This window comes from Hibiscus syriacus, unplaced genomic scaffold (genome assembly GCF_006381635.1).
Source record: "Hibiscus syriacus cultivar Baekdansim isolate YM2019G1 unplaced genomic scaffold, ASM638163v2 tig00112254_pilon, whole genome shotgun sequence".
In the NCBI taxonomy this organism is placed as follows: domain Eukaryota; kingdom Viridiplantae; phylum Streptophyta; class Magnoliopsida; order Malvales; family Malvaceae; genus Hibiscus; species Hibiscus syriacus.
Window position 1 is genome coordinate 446,081 of NW_024063284.1, and position 12,767 is coordinate 458,847.

The 12,767-nt window shown below is 34.4% G+C and overlaps 1 pseudogene; it reads right to left on the reverse strand.

The window, feature by feature from the left end:
- Window positions 1-6,190: 6,190 nt before the first annotated feature.
- Window positions 6,191-12,119, reverse strand: LOC120176793 (annotated as a pseudogene).
- Window positions 12,120-12,767: the final 648 nt, after the last annotated feature.

Sequence of the window (12,767 nt, forward strand, 5' to 3'; positions counted from 1 at the left end):
TTTCTCAAACTTTTTCTTCTACATATTGAATCAAATCTTGTCAAAGAACACTTTGATCTTTAAGCTCATACCAGTTTAAGGGCGTACAATATTTCCTCCCATATAACGGCTCATAAGGTGCCATCTTAATACTAGACTGATAACTATTGTTGTAAGCGAATTCAGCAAGTGGTAGATACTTCTCCCACGACCCTTTGAACTCAATTATGTATGATCTCAATATATCTTCCAATATTTGAATAGTCCGCTCTGATTATCCATCCGTCTGAGGGTGAAAAGCTTACTAAAATTCAATCGAGTTCCCAATGCTCCATGTAAAGACTTCCAAAATCTCGAGGTGAATCGAGAATCTCGGTCAGAAACTATTGAAACAGACACTCCATGTAATATAATAATTTATCTAATGTACAACTTAGCATGCTTTTCCATAGAGAAATCAGTAATGACAGGAAGGAAATATGCTGACTTGGTCAATCGATCAACAATTACCCAAATTGAATCTCTTTTGTTCAGAGTCAGAGGTAACCTCGAACCAAAGTCCATCGTCATATTTTCCCACTTCCATTGAGGAATGAAAAGTGGTTGCAATAATCCTGAAGGAACTTAATGATCGACTTTGACTTGTTGATATGTCAAACATTTAGACACAAATTCGGTGATATTTTTTTCATTCTTGGCCACCAATATCGATTCTTCAAATCCATATACATCTTATTTCCACCAGGGCGCATCGTCAATGGACTGTAGTGAGCCTCTGTCAATAGATCCTTATTCAATTCCTCATTATCTGGAATCACCACTCTTCCTCTATAGTACAAATTCCCATCAGACTTAATCTTGAAATCTTTATTCTCTTCATTCTTTACTTGTTCCAATCTTTTCAAACACGTGTCATCTTTATTTTGCAATTATCTAATTCGATCTAACCATGTTGGTTTAAGCTTTAATTCTGCATATAGACCACCATCTCCATTTAAAGATAACCTGACATCTAAAGCTCGTAAGGGTGCAAACATTTTTCTACTTAAAGTATCTATTACCATGTAAGTTTTTGCAGGATAAAAATCAATTATTACATCGTAATCCTTTAAGAACTCCAACCATCTTCTCTACCTAAAATTTAATTCTTTCCGAGTCATTAGAAACTTCAAGCTTTTATGATCCGTATAAGGATAACGTTCTCCATATAGGTAGTGATGCCAAATCTAGAGAGTGAACACTACTGCAACCAATTCTAAATCATGTGTTGTATAGTTCTTTTTATGCGGTTTCAATTGTCTAGATGTATACACTACCATTTTCCCTTCTTGCATCAATACACATCCCAATCTATTATGGGATGCGTCACTATAAACCACAAATTTTTTGTTATATTCGGGTTGTACCAATACTGGAGCTTCTGTCAAAATTCTCTTTAATGCTTCAAAACTTCCTTGATATTCGGGAGTCTAAACAAATGGTACATTATTTCTCATCAATTTTGTTAAAGGCATACCTATCATCGAAAAATTCTTACAAATCTTCTATAATAACCAGCAAGCCCAAGGAAACTCCGAACTTCAGACATATTCTTTGGAACATCTCATTCCAAAAATAGCTTTTATCTTTAAAACATCCACCCGAATCCCATCTGGAGAGATAACATGCCCCAAGAAAGTCACTTCATTTAGCCAAAACTCACATTTAAAAAATTTGGCATAAAGCTTCTTATCTCTTAGGGTTTGCAAAACTACTCTCAGATGTGCACTATGCACTTTATTGGACTTCGAGTACACCAATATATCATCAATAAAAACACCTATGAACTGGTCCAGATAAGGTTGAATGTCATATTCATGATATCCATAAAAGAAGCAGGTGCATTAGTTACTACAAATGACATTACAATGAATTCATAGTGACCATATATCGTCCTAAAAGTTGTCTTTGGAATATCTTTTCCCTAAATCTTCAATTGATGATAACCATAATATAAGTCAATCTTCGAGAATACCGAAGCTCCCTTTAACTTATCAAACAAATCATCAATTCTTGGGAGGGGATACTTGTTCTTGATGGTCATTATATTAAGCTATCGATAATCAATGCAGAGATGCATTGAACCATCATTCTTCTTAACAAACAACACTGGAGCTCCCCAAGGTGACCCACTTGGTCTTATAAATCCTTTCTCTAACAATTCTTGTAATTGAATCTTCAACTCTTGCAATTCTTTTGGAGCCATATGATAAGGTGTCATAGTAATAGGAGTTATTCCCAGCATCACTTCAATTTGAAATTCCACCTCTCTATCTGGAGGTAGTCCTGGAAACTCTGCAGGAAATACATCAGGGAGCTCTCTGACTATTAGAATTTCTTCTAAACCTTTCTCTTTAACTCTGTTATCGATCACATTTGCAAGAAAACCCTGACATCCTTGTAGGAACAATTTCCTTACTAACATCACCGATATTACATTTACCAATAGATTCTATCTTTCACTGAACACTATAACTTCCAATCCTTCTGAACTGATTGACGTTACCTTCTTCAGTCTACAATCAACATTAGCGTGATAGCGATATAACCAGTCCATTCCAGTATCACTTCAAATTCGTCAAAGGGTAATTTCATTAGATTAGCAGGGAATTCAATTCCCTGAATCCTTATGGGACACCTCTTACAAACTTTATTTACCCGAGCACTATGCCCTAAAGGATTAGTCACTATCACTTCACTACTCATAGCTTCCAATGGAATTCTCTCCTTTACTAATTTTATACTAATATATGATTAATTGGAACCAAGATCAATCAATACTAACACCAATTTATCAAACAACTGAAAAGTATCTGCTATAATCTCTGTATCATCACAGTCTTCATTTGTCTTTAAATTATATACTCGCGCAGTTTAACACACTTCATATTGTGTAGAGGATTCAGACTGGGTTCTCCCTCTACCTCTCCCTCGTCCTCTTTGTGATACAGAAGCGATTCTCTCGAATGGTAAAGATTCACTAGCCATCAATGGATAATCCCAGATGAAATTTCCAGCATCCCCACATTGGAAACAGGCTCTGGAGGCCATCCGACACATTCCAAAATGATTCTTCCCACAATACTGACACTGTCTTGATTGGCCTTGATTTAATCTCCCACCACCAGATCCCACTGATTGCGTCTGTTTAGCTCTCTCATCTGACTTGATCCTCTAGCAGATGATGCAACTGATTGAGATCTAGCTTGACGTCGGAATCTCGAATCTCTACATCTTTTTGATAGTGATGAGCTTGAAGAAGCACCAGTTCTCTTAGGTGTCTGAACTCTTTATTCCCCAACCTTTCATTCTGACCTCTCTCAAGAGCTTTAGCACGATTAACTACCTCCTGGAATGAAGACAGATTCAATATTATCAGCATCTCCTTCAATCTAAGGCGCAAGCCCTCCACAAACCATTCATAAACGTCTTTTTCTATAGGAATAAGATCAGCAGCAAACCGACTTAACTTATTTAACTCACACTCATATTCATATACGGTACGATTCAACTGCTTCAAACTCATAAACTTGTGCTTTATTTGCCTGATAAACGGATCTCCAATATACTTGTGCTTAAACTCTTCCAAAAATAGAGACCAAGTCACTTGATCCCTTGTCAACCTCATGGTGACATTCGTCCAACATACCTAGCTTGTCCCCTTAGCAAAGAAATCGCTCCATCCAACTTCTCCACTTCTGAGCAGTGGAGACTATCCAACATGTTCTTTAAATCATTAAGCCAGAGGTGTGCCGCAACCGGACCTTCCTCGGTTTGTCCCTTAAATTCGAGAGCTCTCAATCCTTTTAACTCATTCGTCACACTCATTCGTTGAGTTGATGGAACAAGAGGTTGAAAACATGTCAGAATAGCGTCCAACGTCTTGAAGAACATATCATGATCTTGCACAAGCACTCCCTGAGGTGTCTGTTCTTCACTTTTCCTAGTTAGGGAAGGTGAATTACTACTCTCGACTGGCCTATCATCTCCCGCTTCACTTTGGGAGCTTTCATGTCTGGAAATCTAATAAAACATAATCAGATAATTCTATTAGCAATGCAACATACTCATTTCTATATAAGATCATAAGTATTTAATATTATGTTGGCATGTAAATTATTTAAAACACTTTTAACCTTGGTTTATACCTAGAATCGGCTAAACCATAGCTCTAATACTATTAAATATAACACCCTCAACTTGTACCAGACACGGATACGAGTCCAAGATGTCACATTGACTTTTCAAAAACAATATACTTGTACAAAATAATAGAAAATTTAAACTTATATTAAGAAATCTAAAAAATTACATAAGTTTGATACAAAAGCTCACAAAATAATCAGAGCATGTACAACTTAAACTGTTGATTACATGCAAACATTGATTTTCATAACAAAATAACCTACTGTTTAAGTTGCTTCTGATCTGATATCTGAATGAGTGATGCTATCCCAGCTGCTTATCCTTGCTCATCTAACTTCCTGGATCCTATGTGTGAAACACTCACACGATAAGTCATCAACTTAGTGAGGCACAATATATATATAATGATACTATAATGAAATGTGGTATTATGCAATCATATATTCAGTCAATGCAACCTACATAGTCATGCATTTCACACATAAACTTATCACATTATTTAATATTAATTCATATTATATCTTTCATTAGCACATGATACAATACCGAGAACTTAAGGTATGTGAGTGCATTGAGGTTGTGCACAAATGATGTTACCACAGCTCGTATAAAATGCACCGAAGTGCCACGTAGAAATGCACCGAAGTGTCGCGTAGAAATGCAACAAAGTACCATATAAAATGTCCCAAATGACCACATAAAATCTCTTAAGAACCATATATATATTCCAAATGACCATATATGTGTCTTAAAGACCCACATATATTTTTCAAAGGATTATATATATGTCCCGAAGGACCACGTAGAACCCTCGACTCTTGGCATGCCAATTAAACCTATATTTCTCATCTACATAACATGAACTTTTTACAATTCACATAGTTTATATCTTATAGACATATAAGTTTGTAGCTTTTATTACATACTTCATGTAAACTTCTTATACATATTCACTTAGACCATTGTCTTATAATGCATATTTTAACACCCCTGATCGCTTGTAAATGTGTATGTTAAGGCAAACAAATTTGTGCAAGTATACACAATCGATTCAAGTAATATAGGGTAAGTGAGTATCGTCTCCATAGGGATTGGTCGAGAAATACATTTTCACCACAAGTAGAACTAATGTCACAAACTAAGTCCTACTAAATATCAACTTAAGAACTAATCACTACTAGAAAAACCCCTTTAATGACGCATATTGCGCGTCATCTATGGGTGCTGATGACACACAAATGCCTGTTGTTGAAGCCACCAACATGAATCTCAGATGACAGCCAATTGTGCGTCATAAATTTATGACGCGCATTTATGACATGCATTTATGACACACATTTATGACACGCATTTATGACGCGCATTTATGACGCTCATTTATGACGCTCATGTCATAAATGAAGACGACACATATTTGTGTGTCATAAATTTATGACACGCATTTATGACTTACATTATATGTCATTGAAGCACACATCATTAGAAAAGATAACACACATTCGTGTGTCGTGATTGTATGTCGTAAATTATATATATTGTAGATTGACAAATAATCAAACTAAATCACATTTAATGCCTCATAATACTAAATATATATATCATATTATATATTAGCAATCCATTTGCATACAATATATTCACATTAAGCGATACAAAATATTGTAATCATACCTCGATACAAAATATCACGACATAATAAAGTTTGTCACATAAGATTCCTCAAAACCCTCAAAACCCTATACAAATATAATGGGATTATGTTATGTCAAAATGAATCATATATAGATGGAACCTTCAAAATATTTGACAATTTAAGCACAAAACATACAATGTCAGTAGGCATTTCATGTTTCTGAGCACAAGAAAATCCTGACTTGGACCATTTATATCACTAATCCTCCGCACAAAAGATAAATGCAATATTTGCAAACACATCAGTGTTGATCCTATGAATGTGTCTAGATATGTGGTTTAAAATAGAGGATAATTTGAAGAAACTTACAAGTCAGTTGGATTTCTTAGTAAACTAAACGTCACTGGTAAATTCTGAGTTAACAGATTGGAGGAGAGCATCCTGAAATTACAATGAGCATGAAAACAAATCATTTGATCAAGGCCAATTTAACAAGAAATTAAGAATCGTAAAATTAAACAAAGAAGAAGAAGGTATTGAGTTTCTCCTTACAAAGTTTCTAAGTTCACTAAATCCCCAAGTGTAGGTGGTACAGGGCCCGAAAATTGGTTTGCTTCAAGATTCCTGTAATTTGAAGAATAAAACTATATGAGTTACTTGAAATAACAAATTGGCATAATTAAGTAAATATAATGCAAGCAATCCATGGCAGATGAAGCACAATCTACAGAAATGATCCAATTAGTGTTCTAAAGTGAAAATAATCAAACTCAACACATTATACTTAACAACCGATATGGAAGGTTCATTGCAGTTAGCTTGTTAATATATCCCCCCATTTCATTTGATCAAAGGTAAAAGCCGATTGAGATCCTAAAAGACTGACCTAACTGGGAAGAAATACATTGTACAACTGCGAGGGAGGTTTTCAGACAGTCTCTTTTGCAGAGTTAGGTTATATGAACCCAAAAATAATGACAACTTGAATTTCCAGCTATGATCCTTTTGTAAGAGAAGATAGAAAAGCTAGTTTTACATGATTTATGTTATTCATTCCAATGTTTCAAAGAAACTTGTCATAAAGAATCTTGACTAGTTATGGAATGAAAATCTAGAACAAGAAGCAAGCTGGTTAAGCTGCTAATGAAGCTAAACAAAACTGGAAGTGGGTGGCGAATTTGCTAATGAAGCATACCTTGGCAGTGTTCAAAACCACATTCTTGCAGTCTGATAAGATACTGACAAACCACACATAAAAAATGTACGAATTACCATTGAATTTAACAGTTGCATCAGATTTGGTGTTCACATTGGCAAGAAAAGTAGAACATAATGTTCCTGCTTTTTATACAGCAGCCTGGGAAGAAGAAGGAAATACGTCGATGAAAATTAATTGAACAAGATCTGGCAGAAGAACTGTTGGGATATTGTTAATTGATTTTCAACTATATCTTTCAATATAGCTTGAGCACATTTGGTTTCGAGAAAAGTCTTAAGAAGAGTTTATGATCAGAAAAAAAGTGATTTATCTTTTGTCATTTATGTGTATAAAATATTATGATCCTTAAGATTTCAACGGGACCCTTGCTCACCAATCAGACAAAGAAGTAATAAAGAGGCAACCCTCCTTGAGTTCTTATTCATAATCAACATAGAAGAAAATAAGTAAGGTTTTCTTTTAAAATGAGAAAGGAAGAGAATAAATAGGGAAAATACCTCCAAGTTTGGACCCAAGGAGGAAATGGTAGGATCAGTGGCTATCAGTGCTTCTTCACAAAGCTTTATAACCTTATGAACATCTCTTAGGTGATCCCACTTAGGTTGTCTAACAAGTCCTGAAAAAAATAGTGAATTGGAAGACAGGTGAAACTTAGAAGATGTCGTTTATGAAATTATAAACTGAATAATCATGGTTTTACATTACTCATTCTATTGTAATAACCACCGATATGAGTCAAGTTGCATACAAGATGATAACCTCAAGTATGTTACAGGAGGCCAAGTAGATGCTTAGAAGTGCTAACAATTTTTATTAGATTGACTGAAGACATACCGTACTTATCAATCGGAGCATCATCATAACTAGTAGCAATGAAGGGTCCACCTGTATCCTGCCAAAGTTCGTTCCACCATGATACTGTTTTAAGAGAACGAAAAAATTGGACCCGTAAGTTCCGTTCGAAATGAGACTGCGTACTAGATTCCAGGATTGAATTTTATTACTATAAAAGCCAATGCACAAACACATTGAAACTCCAATTATGATTACCATATATAGTTTTGGAAAGTTCCACCTCTTTGGTAAAACCGCATAACCGCAAATGCTAGGTCTTCTACAGGTCTGTAGGGAACGACACCACCAAATGAAAGGAACCTAGCATTTGAAATATATTGGGAAGTAATGAAGAAGAAATACTTTTTGATAAAAAGTTGAATAAGAGAAGCAAGCAATCAGCATTATGATGGAGACATTTAATCCATATCACCAAAACAACTACTAAGTAGAAGTCAGATTGTAAAGTATATTGACGAGTTGGACTTGGACACCATACCATCCAGACAAATTCTCGGTTTCTTATTAGAATTTGGAGTGAATTGATCACAGTAGATCCTTGCAGGTGTTAATCTGTCATTGCCAAGATAAAAGAAGAAATTATATATCAAAAACCAACCATTGCCCTGATTTTCAAAACCAACAAGAAATATACCGTGTAATACCCCAACCCGTACCCGATCCGAATACGAGTCCGAGATGTCACATTGCCTTTTTAAAACATTTTTCCTTACAAAATAACAAAACATTTGAACTTATTTTAAGAAAGTACTATAATAAATTATTGAATTATGTTTATTATAAAATTTTAGGCAAAAACGTATTTGTGTACATTAAAATACGCATGAACAACAATCTGCTACAGTACCGATTACACAAATTTTCCATAATGCAAATAGGGAATCGGTACCCTGCTACAGGGAATCGATTCCCCTGCTACAGGACTGCTACAGTACTTCCGTAAAATGTACATAAAACTCGTAAAATTTAACCATTCATTACTATACATTTACATTTACATAAATATGTTCAAATATTAGAAAGTCGATCAGAGCGTTAGTACTAACAACTTATTATTTCTTACATACCAACATATTACACAATCAAAATACATACTTTAGTATTACTTCTAATCTGATCTTCTAACAATGTTGTTGTTTTTGCCACTTCTATTTATGCTAATCTTGGTTCTTCGTACCTACGTGTAATCGCTTACACGCTAAGTCATAGACTTAGTGAGGCATAATAATATAATGATGCTATAATAAAATAAAACGTAACGAAAACATCTATGCAATCAATGTAAGCTACATAACAATGTACCTTACCAATAATCTTCTCAATTTAATTATCATAAATTCATATAATAAATTCCGTAAGTTCAATAGATTCAATAGCCCATGATACAATACTGAGAACCCGAGGTATGTGAGTACTGTGAGGTTGTGCACTATGCTGTCACCACAGCTCATATAAATTTGCACCGAAGTGCCACGTAGAATTTGTCCTGAAGGACCGCGTAGAGATGCACCGAAGTGCCATGTAGAATTACACCGTAGTGCCATATAATATGTCCCTAAGGACCACATAGAAATTCCTTAAGAATCATATACATATACCAAGGATCAAGCACATGTCTCAAAAGACATCATACATGCTCCAAAGAATACATATACGTCCCGAAGGACCACGTAGAATTTTTGTCCTGAAAGACCGCGTAGACCCTCTACTCTTGGCATACCAACTATACCTATAGTTCTCATCTACATAAACATGGGCTTTTACATTTCACGTAGTTTATATCGCGTAGACATGTAACTTCTTACCTTTATCACATAGCTCATATCATCTTTTCATGTAATCATATAACTCCATGTTGCATAATTGTTTTCACATTTTCTTGTAATACATAAATCAGGTAAAACAATGCATACAACACACATAACATATGATAATAGTAATGTACACTTAGAAGTCATATTATTATTCATGTATCAAGATATAAAATCTAGACTTATCACAATTCTAGACCTGAATGTATTTCTATAATCATGATATGCATATGCACTCACCTAAATCTCTTTGCCTTTCCCTCGATCGATCTTTTTCGTCCCTTGTTCCGGAACTCGTTTAGGATCGATATCTACATGAACATAATTTTTGAGACAATTATCAAAATCCTAAACCTTGCAATTAACCTCTAACAGCTTAAACAAATTTAATGAACCAAATCTCAACTTTTCCTTTAGGGGGAATCGATTCCCCCCCAGGGGTATCGGTTCCCTCTGCAAAATCTGTAAATTTTACTGTTCAAGCCCGAAAATCATCAACCCTTCACTAAATTTTCTCATACAAAGTTCATTTCATACTACCAAACTTAACTACAACCATTTTAACTAACTTCTATCATTTCAACTTTATTATTTCCAATATTTCATTCAAATTCTTAAAACCAATAATCATACCCAAATTCCAAACATGTTATAATCAATTCTACACTCTATATTCCTTAATTAACCTCTTGACAAGTCAAAAATCTTATTCAAACTTCAAAAACTCATCCATATCAAAATTTCATCTAAAAACCCATTTTTCAAATCTATCTCTAAAACATTTATCTTGTTGTTTTAATGTCATATAAGCTTTCCTTTAGCTTATATAACATCCAAACTTCAATTTCCAAGCTAAAAATCAAAGAAACGACCAAAGTTCGGATTCTTACCTTGAGCTTGGGTTTCACGTTGAAGAAGAAGAAGATGAAGAGAAAAGGGGGATGAGTAATCTGGAACTTATCTTTTCAATTCATTCACATGGGTATTATAATACCCACAATTTATTATTTTATTATTTTATTTGCTCAATGACCCTTTTACCCTCTTACTTCTTCTTCACTTATTAATCAATCCTACACCAACATCTTTCAATTAATTCCTTCACTTTTCAATTTATTTAGTTTGGTCATTGAATTAAAAATCTTACACTTAAATCACTAACCCGGTATTGAGGATGTTACATACCGAAACCTCTTTTGACTAAAACATGCAAATTCCAAGCGAAACGATTAACTATGATCGAAATTACAAGTAAAAAACCTAAATCTTAAAACCCTAAACTTACAATGGGGTCAGGAGCATCAGAATGCTGGCACATGACCCAGGGAACTCCAGTATCCAATGAGACAACCATATCAGCTGCCCATTTAATATATGGTTTTGCACTTGCCCCATATATTGAATCAATGTTTCCATATTCATTTTCAATCTGTATAAGAAAACCCAGAAAACCATTAGGGGAAATATTATAGCACCAACAACAACAACATGAATTGTTCATAAGAAAGTTGGAGAAGAAAAATAGCAAAGACAAAACGTATACCTGTGACAAAATAATGGGTCCTCCTTGTGATGCATACAATTTCTCTTGCTTCATCATGTCCACAATTTTGGTCGTGAACCTCTGGATTTCTGCCTAAAAAAATATTTTTACACTTGTTTTTAATCATTTCAGCTAATAGTCCTTCAACAATTTCAGTGAACTTTACGAAACAGAAGAGAATGATGAATAAAGAAGAGACTAATTTATATAAATAATAAAATAATAATATTTTTATGGATAAATATACTACCTTAAATGGTTCGTTATCAGTTCGGAACTTGATCCCGAGTATAAAATGTAACCAAAGAGGAAATCCATTGTAAATATTTTATCAACAAATAAAAGAAAATTAAACATACCCAAAAAAAAAAATTTACCCATAATTCCATTAAGCACAAACATATGGTCCGATGCGCAGATGAACATAAAGACCAGCTGCTGCAACTAACTTCACAAATTTAACCAAATCGTTTCTTCCTTCAAAATTATACTGTAAACATCGATTATCAAAACTCAGGGAAATAATCAATGGGATTAATTTTTAGTGCATAAGTTCAGAACAGTTTTAGCACAACAACTGAAGAGGAAAAAATAAGGCAGAACCTGGTTTCGAACTGGTTCATGCAGATTCCAGAAAACGTAAGTTTCGATCATATCTAATCCGTCTTTGGATTTTTGTATAAGGTCTGACCACATCTGAAAACATGAAACACATTTTTTCCTCTTCCAAAATCAGGTAAAGGGAAAACGAGGGGAAAATGACAGAAAATTCAACCTTACATCAGGGGTGCTACAAGGGTAGTGAATGGAGCCGGATACCAAAACACGGTGTTTCCTGTCAATGACAATTGCTCGGCTATCGTACGTGACGGTGGATGCAAAAGTCAAATTCATTGAAGCACATTCATTTGGAATGGTCCCTTCGAGGTAGTTGTATGCAAAATCACTGTAACAAAAAGATAACATAATCCCTTTGAGAAGATGGCGTTTTGGACAAAAGGAAAAAGGGAAAAAGAGAAAAAGGGGAAGCATGCGGAGTGAACTGATAATTATCGAGGGGGAAGAAGCGGGAAAAGATGAAAATAATGGGGGGGAAATTAAAAGACGACTTTTATAGATGACACACATTTAAAAAGTGTACTCCGTGTTTTGTAAATTTTTTGGATTATGACTATTAAAAATGACACACATTATTGTAAGTCATAAATCGTTCATATTTTAAGAAACATGACCTTTTTTTTATGACACGGTTTTTGCAAGTCATAAATTAGCGTGTGTCATTGTTCGTGTGTCATTAAAGGTATATTTTCTTGTAGTGAATATTAATAAAACAAAGAAGTGATTTAACAATTGTAGAAAAGTTTTGGTCAAGGCAAAATAAGAATGCATAATGCTAAAGCAAAATAAAACTAGACAAGTGTTGATTCAAATATAATGCAAACAACCTCACATATTCAGACATATCACATAGCACTTATGCTAAACTTTTGCTTTGACAACAATTATTCTAAGTCTAGAATGAATTATTATGACTTGCTAAAC